Raw genomic sequence first — 7,544 nt, 5'->3', positions numbered from 1 at the left:
GTAAAACTGAAAACTGTGTCGTAAAATTTACCAAATTTTTGTAGGTAGCAAACTATAACACCGACCACCCTAAATCGCTCGGAAAATCTTGCGTTCTCTCCCACATGGGAAAAACTGCGACGTTAGGGCCACCCGCACACAAACACACGGGCTGCCAATTTCTCCACCCTATCCACCCAACAACCGAACATAGAGACACACAAACACTCGCGCACGTGGCTCGTGCTGAAGTTTCACCGACAATACTGCACAACCTTTTTTTTTCTTTCTTCTTTCATCCGCTATATCTTTCCACATTTCAGAGAGCCATTCATATGGAACAACGGAAGAGAATTCCTACACTTCGGAAGGTATCCCGCAGCATAACAGCAGGCATCATTGATAGTGCCGCATGCCGACAAAACATCCTGCCTCAGTCTCCCGACTCGATTCGATCGGTACGGTTCGATCCGAAGGTTTTTGTTTCTCTGCTGGCGGAATTCAGTCTAACCTGGCGCTCCCCCGCAAACAACAGAGCCAATATTCGACCAGAGCAGAGAGCAGGGCCTTCAAGGTACGGCGCGTGGTCACATCCGCATCGATTCGCGTACAGATTGTGCCGCATTTGGACTGCCCGCAGTCGCTACAGCCGTGTACAGCCCGAAGTGAACACCCTTGGAGTTTTCTAACTTGCATAAGATAGCCGCTGCGGTAAGGTGAAAATTCGAGGAAAATTTCGATCCAAAGAAGGATCCGCAAGGGAGTGGACAAGAGAAAGAGAACCTGTGCAGCGCAAAGTGTTACTTTCTATGCTCTGAAAGAACCCATCGTCAAGTGTCTGTCGCTCTGCTTGTTTGACATTGTATGGCAGGTATTTATCTGTGTGAACCATCATCATCAGCCGACCGAACCGACTGAAAAACGGGTGGTATTCTCTCGTTTCTTCGATGTGCTAAACAGACACCAGTTGTCTTGTCGGGTTGTAAATATAGAGCGCCGTGTACGTAGTGTTAGTGGTAAACAAATGATCCGTTTAGTGGCGATCGAAGGCCTTCATTAGAAATTTGTGAGTTTGAATTTTTGATGAAATTGTTGTCGCTGGAGAAAGCAGAGGTGAATTAAAGTTTTCATCCTCCCCAAGGTCGTTGGCATTTTTCCGACGCTGCCGCTCTGGTTCGAAAAAACGCGTCCACAGTACAAACAACAACCCGCTGGTAAGTAAATACCATCGTTTAAAAATAAGTTACTGCTCTTAGTGTATAGTGTATAGGTCGCATGAAACCCCTGTAATTAGGCCATCCGGCTGGTGGCGATTAGCATTGGAATTCTGAAAGGAAAAATTCTATGATTTCTGCTAATCGCATCATCGCTCACGGCTAGAGTATTTTTATTTTACGACTTAATTACCCGTGTAAGGCCAGTCCCCCGGTTACAGTTCTTATCAGTTGGACGCTTTCGCGTTCGCTACGCTGAAAGGGGAAAAAGTCTAAACAAAAAAAACTTCGCTAACGAACTTCTGTGGGCTTCGCCCACGCGATGTTTATGTGTAGAATTTCTCCGATTGTGCCATGCGGCACGATGCTGTTATTAATTTATACCCACATCACCTTCCGCACCGGAAACTTTTCCACCCGCCCAGCGGGGACTTGTGCTTCTGCGTGGATTTGCGTTCATGTCAGATATTTTGTTATTTTCTGATTCTATTCTAGTAGAGATTCTGAAAAAAAAAGCAATCAACAACGAAAACGAACATATTTTGGCAGCAACTGGCACGACAGTAAATTTCCGTGCTGATTTTACTCTGGTCTTTAACTCTTCATCCTTCCGATAAAACCGAATGAATCGGTTCTATTGTTAGGAATTCGGGAAGTTGTCGTGCAAGTGGATGGCAGACGAAAACAAATCATAAAAAATAGTAGGATAATTCAACTTGATTACTCTTCGCGAACAACAACACTAGCTAATATTACCGCCTTTCTTGAAGAGGTAGGGAAGGTTATGATCTAATGTGTTCGTTTCATAGAATAATTAAATCGATCTATTGTGATATTTTTCTTTGATTTGTTTTTGTTCTACTCGACAAAAAAATATCGTACTCTCGTATTGTCCGGCATAGAAACAACCTTCGAGTGTGTTTCATTTTTTGATAGTTCAATCATTCAAAGAAATTGCTTCGTAAAATATATTAAAACCATGCCAAAACTGTTTTCTCCGCTACGCCGTAATCGTCGTTACTTCAAGCGCTACTTTTGATAACTTTTTGGTATCTTTCAACGACTTTTTCACTACTTTTGTAACCATTTCTTAAAAACATCTAGGGGTACTGGGGGTAAGCCCGGCCCCCTAAGGAAAATGATTCTTTAGTAGGACTTGATGGTAAATATTGTTATATTTCCTTCACAGAATCATTGTCCAGATTGTTTTCAACAAGATATAAAGACTGTCAGTACTTTCGAACTTTTATTTTACAAGGAATAATGATGTTTTGAACCCAAGATAAAAACAACGTTTAGCAACCAGTGCGGGTGTAACCGGCACCCCTTGGGGGTAACACCGGCACCTAAGTTTGTTCATGAATTTACTCGAATTAACTGAACCAATTTGAATTCGGAAACCGCCAAATGACAGATCTTACATTTTTGTATGTTACTGTTGAATTTGGTTGTTGACGGTTAGCTGGTTCTGGAGAGATTGCCGGAACAAGTACCGGTGAACGATATGTATAAACAATAAAAAAATTTCATACTCGGCAAGCCTATCACATGGCACTTTAAATCATATTAATAACTAGTTTCATCGAAGCCAGGATCACCTTGACCACACCGGAGCATATTCCGAATACCACTGGGGAACCGGTCATTTTTGTGACTTGATTCATTACATTTGACACCTCTAATAACCCTTGGAATCATTCATAAATCACAGAAGAGCTTAAGTGCATGATTCTAAGTCGATTTATTAATTTATTCAGCAGCGAATTAACGGTAATAGTTGAAAAATATGTGTCAGTAACATCCAACTAACCTCAGACAATGTCGGGCTTACCCCACTCACTGGGTGACGGTGTTACCCCGACAGCACACATTTTTTGAAAAAGAGTATTTCTACTAATTTATCGCTTCAATTTACGTCAGATCGAATTCCTGTGATTGCTAACAATACAGGCAATGAATTGTAGAGCAACGAAAAATTATTTTAGTCTTTTCAAATGAATAAAAGCCTAAGTTCCACTTACGAAAAATTACATCCGTTCACGCATCAGCTGCAGTAGCGTGTGTTTTGTCTATTATTTTGACGTTTCACAGTGGCTTCGATGTGTCTTAAAATATCTAGAATATTAAATATCATCACTTAACATATTCCAAAACACAGTTAATTAGTGTTTTCTAGTAAAATCCAAGGGGTGACGGTCTTACCCTCAGTGCCGGGCTTACCCCCAGTACCCCTACAGTTTTCTAATTATTTCATTTAATTTAATATTGTTGCAATTATTTTGACTTTTTTCACCATGACTACTGTTTAGCAAATTTTTGATTAAAAAAAAGGGTTCCAACAATTTATATTGCGATTTATCAGCGTTTTATATTCTTTTTTATGGCACTTCGACAACTTGACATTGGGACAACGTATTCAAGACTTTTTGTAACGACTTTTTAACGAACCTGGACAAAAACTTTCTGACAGTTTACTACCAATTTTTTGTAGGATTTTCCAACAACTTTCTTACGACAATTCTGATTGGTTTGACTTGACAACTCTCTTTCAAATTTTCAATATTGTGTATTGAATTTTTTAAAATAGGTTTGACCTTGATTTGACTTATAATGATTTTCTGACAAGTTTTCGAATGATTTCTAGAGTTCGGATAAAACTTTTCATAGTTTGTTCTCATAATTGTATACTTAGTAAACATCTTTTCAATGGCATTGCTTTCTAAAATTATCCCTATTCGTTTGCCTACCGCTCTATACAATTTACTTGTGTTAACAGTCATTTTCGAACTGCCTGGAATAATTGACATTATAGACCGCACCAGAAAGTATGGGCACACTTAGAAATAACTGAATAATGGGTATTTTGATTTTAGAGTTCAACTTTTAGGGCTTGATCCATTTAACATTTGGTCGCACAAAATGGGATATATCTTCGTCAATAAAACACGTAGAAAAAATCTTGAGAAATCATTTTGCAGCAAATTTATTGACCTTTAAAGAAAACATACAGGAAAAATTTTACGTCTGAGCTTCGAATGAATTCACGCACTTTTCGTTTTATATCGCCCATCATCTTCTGCACAGTGGAACTGTCAACTCGATCCACCATTTTCTTCCACCAGCTATGTAAATAAGCTGTTTTTTTTCATCGTTCTGCCACTTTTTTCAACTTTCCTTCTCCTTGTACCAATCCATGACTTCCCGGCTGTAGTGGCAGCTTGTCAAGACAGGCCATAGCTTCACCGGACCGCCATGTGATTGGATAAACGGCAAAATTCGCTTCTGGAGGCACTGTTCCTTGCATACCAGGCCATTCGTGGTTGATCCGGTGATGATAACCTTGTTTTTTTGCCACAGCTGCGTATCCCCATGCCACACCATCAGCTTCCGAGCGAACTTGTCAGCAAATACGAATTTAAACCGCTTGGCGACATCATTCTTACGCTTGGACATACAGAATTTTTGTTTTGGGAGCTGCGCAAAATCCATTTTTACATTAATGTTTCATCGTCCAATGAAATGCAGTCGTCGAACTTTTTCATACAGCATCCTAGCGCGACGTTATACTACGAGATTTTGCTTGAGGATCTTGTTGGGGTGCTTGCTGGCATGGAACACCGACAGATTCGTCCGAACTGCTCTGCAAACTTTCAATCGCAGCTGCTTGTCAATCGTTCCAGTTCTGCGGTTGCTGTGATCAGCGCGATCCAGCGTTAGAGTTTCTTTGAATCGTTTAGAAAGCCTATAGAAAAGAGAGACGCCGTGACACTCACTTCCATTAAGCTCACACCAAAACGGCTGGAAGGCCTTTAAAGTTTCGAAAGCTTTGACGCAAAGTATTGCAATCAAGTTGCGATGAAAAAAGGGACTGCTAGTTTACGTAACAACTTGTATGCAAGTACAATTTAAAAAAAAAGAATTGTTAATGTTTTTCGAATCCCAGCTCTCGAGGTACGATGCTGGCCTAACAAGCCATTCATCGTAGGTTCGAGTCTTGACTCGGGAGAGACTGTTAGTGTTAGTAGGATCGTAGTGCTAGCCCCGCAATTGTCCTGTACACTTAACGGTTGGCTGCGAAGTCTGTGTATAGTAAACAGAAGGTCAAGTTCCGAATCGGAATGTGACTCTAACACATATCAAATTTAAACATGTTTGATATACGCTTCACTGCCACACGGTTTCATTCCTGTTACGTGAGATGTGTTTGGGTCCCTAAACATATAATATTGAAAAAGTCACGCAAAATAACATCGCGAAGCTTATTTTGGCGGGGTAACCCGCCGTTTTGGTGTGACAGTTACCATAACGGTGAGTTCTATGTCTTCTCTCTATCCTATAGGCTGACTAGAATCGTTTCAGCACGCTGCACATAAGACGGTCCTTATATAAAAGAGTGGCCAAAATTACCAAAATGCGAATTTCATATTCAGGATGTTTTGAGCACATGATTTTGTAGTATTTTATCTATATTTTCATAATTTTTGAATGAAATCTTGATACAAAAAACGGTTCATGTTGAAAAATGCCTTCAAAGTTACCTATTTCAGAAACGGAGAAAAATAGTTTTTCTGAATATTTTTTTTTTTTATTCTCGCTTATTTTCCGTCGGTCTAGTTCCGCCACTGTTGTGGCCAATCACCGACGCCCAGGGAGGCGACTCCACATCCAGGACCCTAACTCATGACCCGTTTATTAACGGACCGGCGCCAACGACTTTACTTCCTCATGCGATGGAAGGCGTGATCCCAGAGATTTTTCGCTTCAGAAAATCTCCCGGTGTCGGCTAGGATTGAATCTAGACCAGTTGGGTTGGTTGTGAGTGGATCACGCCACCTCACAACCATCGACACCTATGTCGGCGGTGGGATTCGAACCCAGGCGTCGAGCGTGGTTGGCGGAGACGTTACCAACCACACTAGGCCCCCGCTCTATTTCTGAATATTTTGGAATATATAAAAACCTACCAAAGCTATCATGGTATGTTCACATATGATTGAAAGCTTATTAAATTAGTTTCCTAAAACAGGATGTGTAAAGGATTTCAACCCTACAGAGTCAGTCGCAGGCCACATTGAAAATATGCGTAATTTTTCTAATTTTGACCATCAAAAACATTAAATGTAAGCACGTGTAAGCACAGCATCTGATGGTGTGTCTGAGAGCCCTACTTGTGCCCTTCAAGAATATGTATTAAAAGTTTGCGGAAAATTTGCGTTTTGGTAGAAAAAGATGATTAAAAATTTTCCATTTTTTTGCAATTTTTGAATTTTTGGGTGATTTATCAACAAAGTTTTTTGTATATTATAGCAATTTGGTTCAAAATAAACGTGAAATTATTAGAATAATTGGTTTATTAGAAAATACGTTGTTTAAAACATATGTTAATAGTTTGAGTAAAATTTACGTTTTTGTAGAAAAAGATAATTTAAAATTTTTAATTTTTTACGTAATTTTTTGGAGTTTTATGATGACTTATCAACATATGTCATAGCAAGGATCATACGAGGTCATACGAGGAAGCTAATAATATCGATTTAGTGAGTTTGTTCATACAACCTAGAACAGAAAGTGTTATAAATGATTGCATCGAATTGATCAAGCACCGTTTTAAAACAGTTTTCTTACAAACAATACCATAGAAAACTGTATCAACATTTGGCTCTACAATCGAGATTTGCTAAATCGTTTCGTCTTCAGTAGTTTTGTTTGAATTGAATAGATTTACAACTTTGCTGAAGAAACCATATCTCTTGGATGATCCTATCAAAAGTTAGATTCGTGCGCCATCTTTGCGGACAAATCGCGAACTAACTCTCAAAGCCATAAGAAGCGTTTTACTATTATGTGCATCTTTGCTGAAAACAGTGATCGGTTAACTAGTTCCACTAACGAGTTTACGTGGTTTATAGACAGCCCCTCGTCAGTACAAAACTTTTTTTATATGTCATAATCATCTGCAGTGGAAAACCAACAATTTGGCACAAAAAAATGAATTTTGGCCGGAAATTTCAATTTTCCGACCATTGTGCGCTGTTTACGGTTGATTCACGGAATATGGGACACTTCGCAACTTTTGCACCTGACCACGTCGGATTTTCAACGTGAGGTTGGTTTCTCGTAACCGCCACTAGAGGCGCCACAGTAAATAGAAAGCTGTGACCAAATATTATGTGGATCTAACTATAGTATGCAAACATTTTTTGTAGTATATTCACTTGCAAACAATGCTTTATACTGTTTCTCATCATTTACCGTATCCAAGACGACGGACTTTTCCACTAACCTTCTTCATAAGTTTCTGCATGGATGTTGACTAATCATAGGCAGCAATCTCTTTTGCAAGCATTCTAC

At 39.5% G+C, this 7,544-nt stretch overlaps 1 protein-coding gene across 1 annotated transcript in view; it reads left to right on the top strand.

Annotated features, from left to right (window-relative positions):
• Positions 1–305: 305 nt before the first annotated feature.
• LOC129733941 (uncharacterized) overlaps positions 306–7,544 on the top strand; it is a 46,218-nt gene continuing 38,979 nt past the window's right edge. Inside the window, exons 1-2 of the mRNA XM_055695566.1 lie at positions 306–1,045; positions 1,121–1,193. The gene's annotated coding sequence lies outside the window, so the exon portion shown is untranslated. The remainder of the gene's footprint in view (positions 1,046–1,120; positions 1,194–7,544) is intronic.

Source organism: Wyeomyia smithii, chromosome 1 (assembly GCF_029784165.1).
Source record: "Wyeomyia smithii strain HCP4-BCI-WySm-NY-G18 chromosome 1, ASM2978416v1, whole genome shotgun sequence".
Lineage (NCBI taxonomy): Eukaryota > Metazoa > Arthropoda > Insecta > Diptera > Culicidae > Wyeomyia > Wyeomyia smithii.
This window is presented reverse-complemented; position numbering and strand designations above follow the sequence as displayed.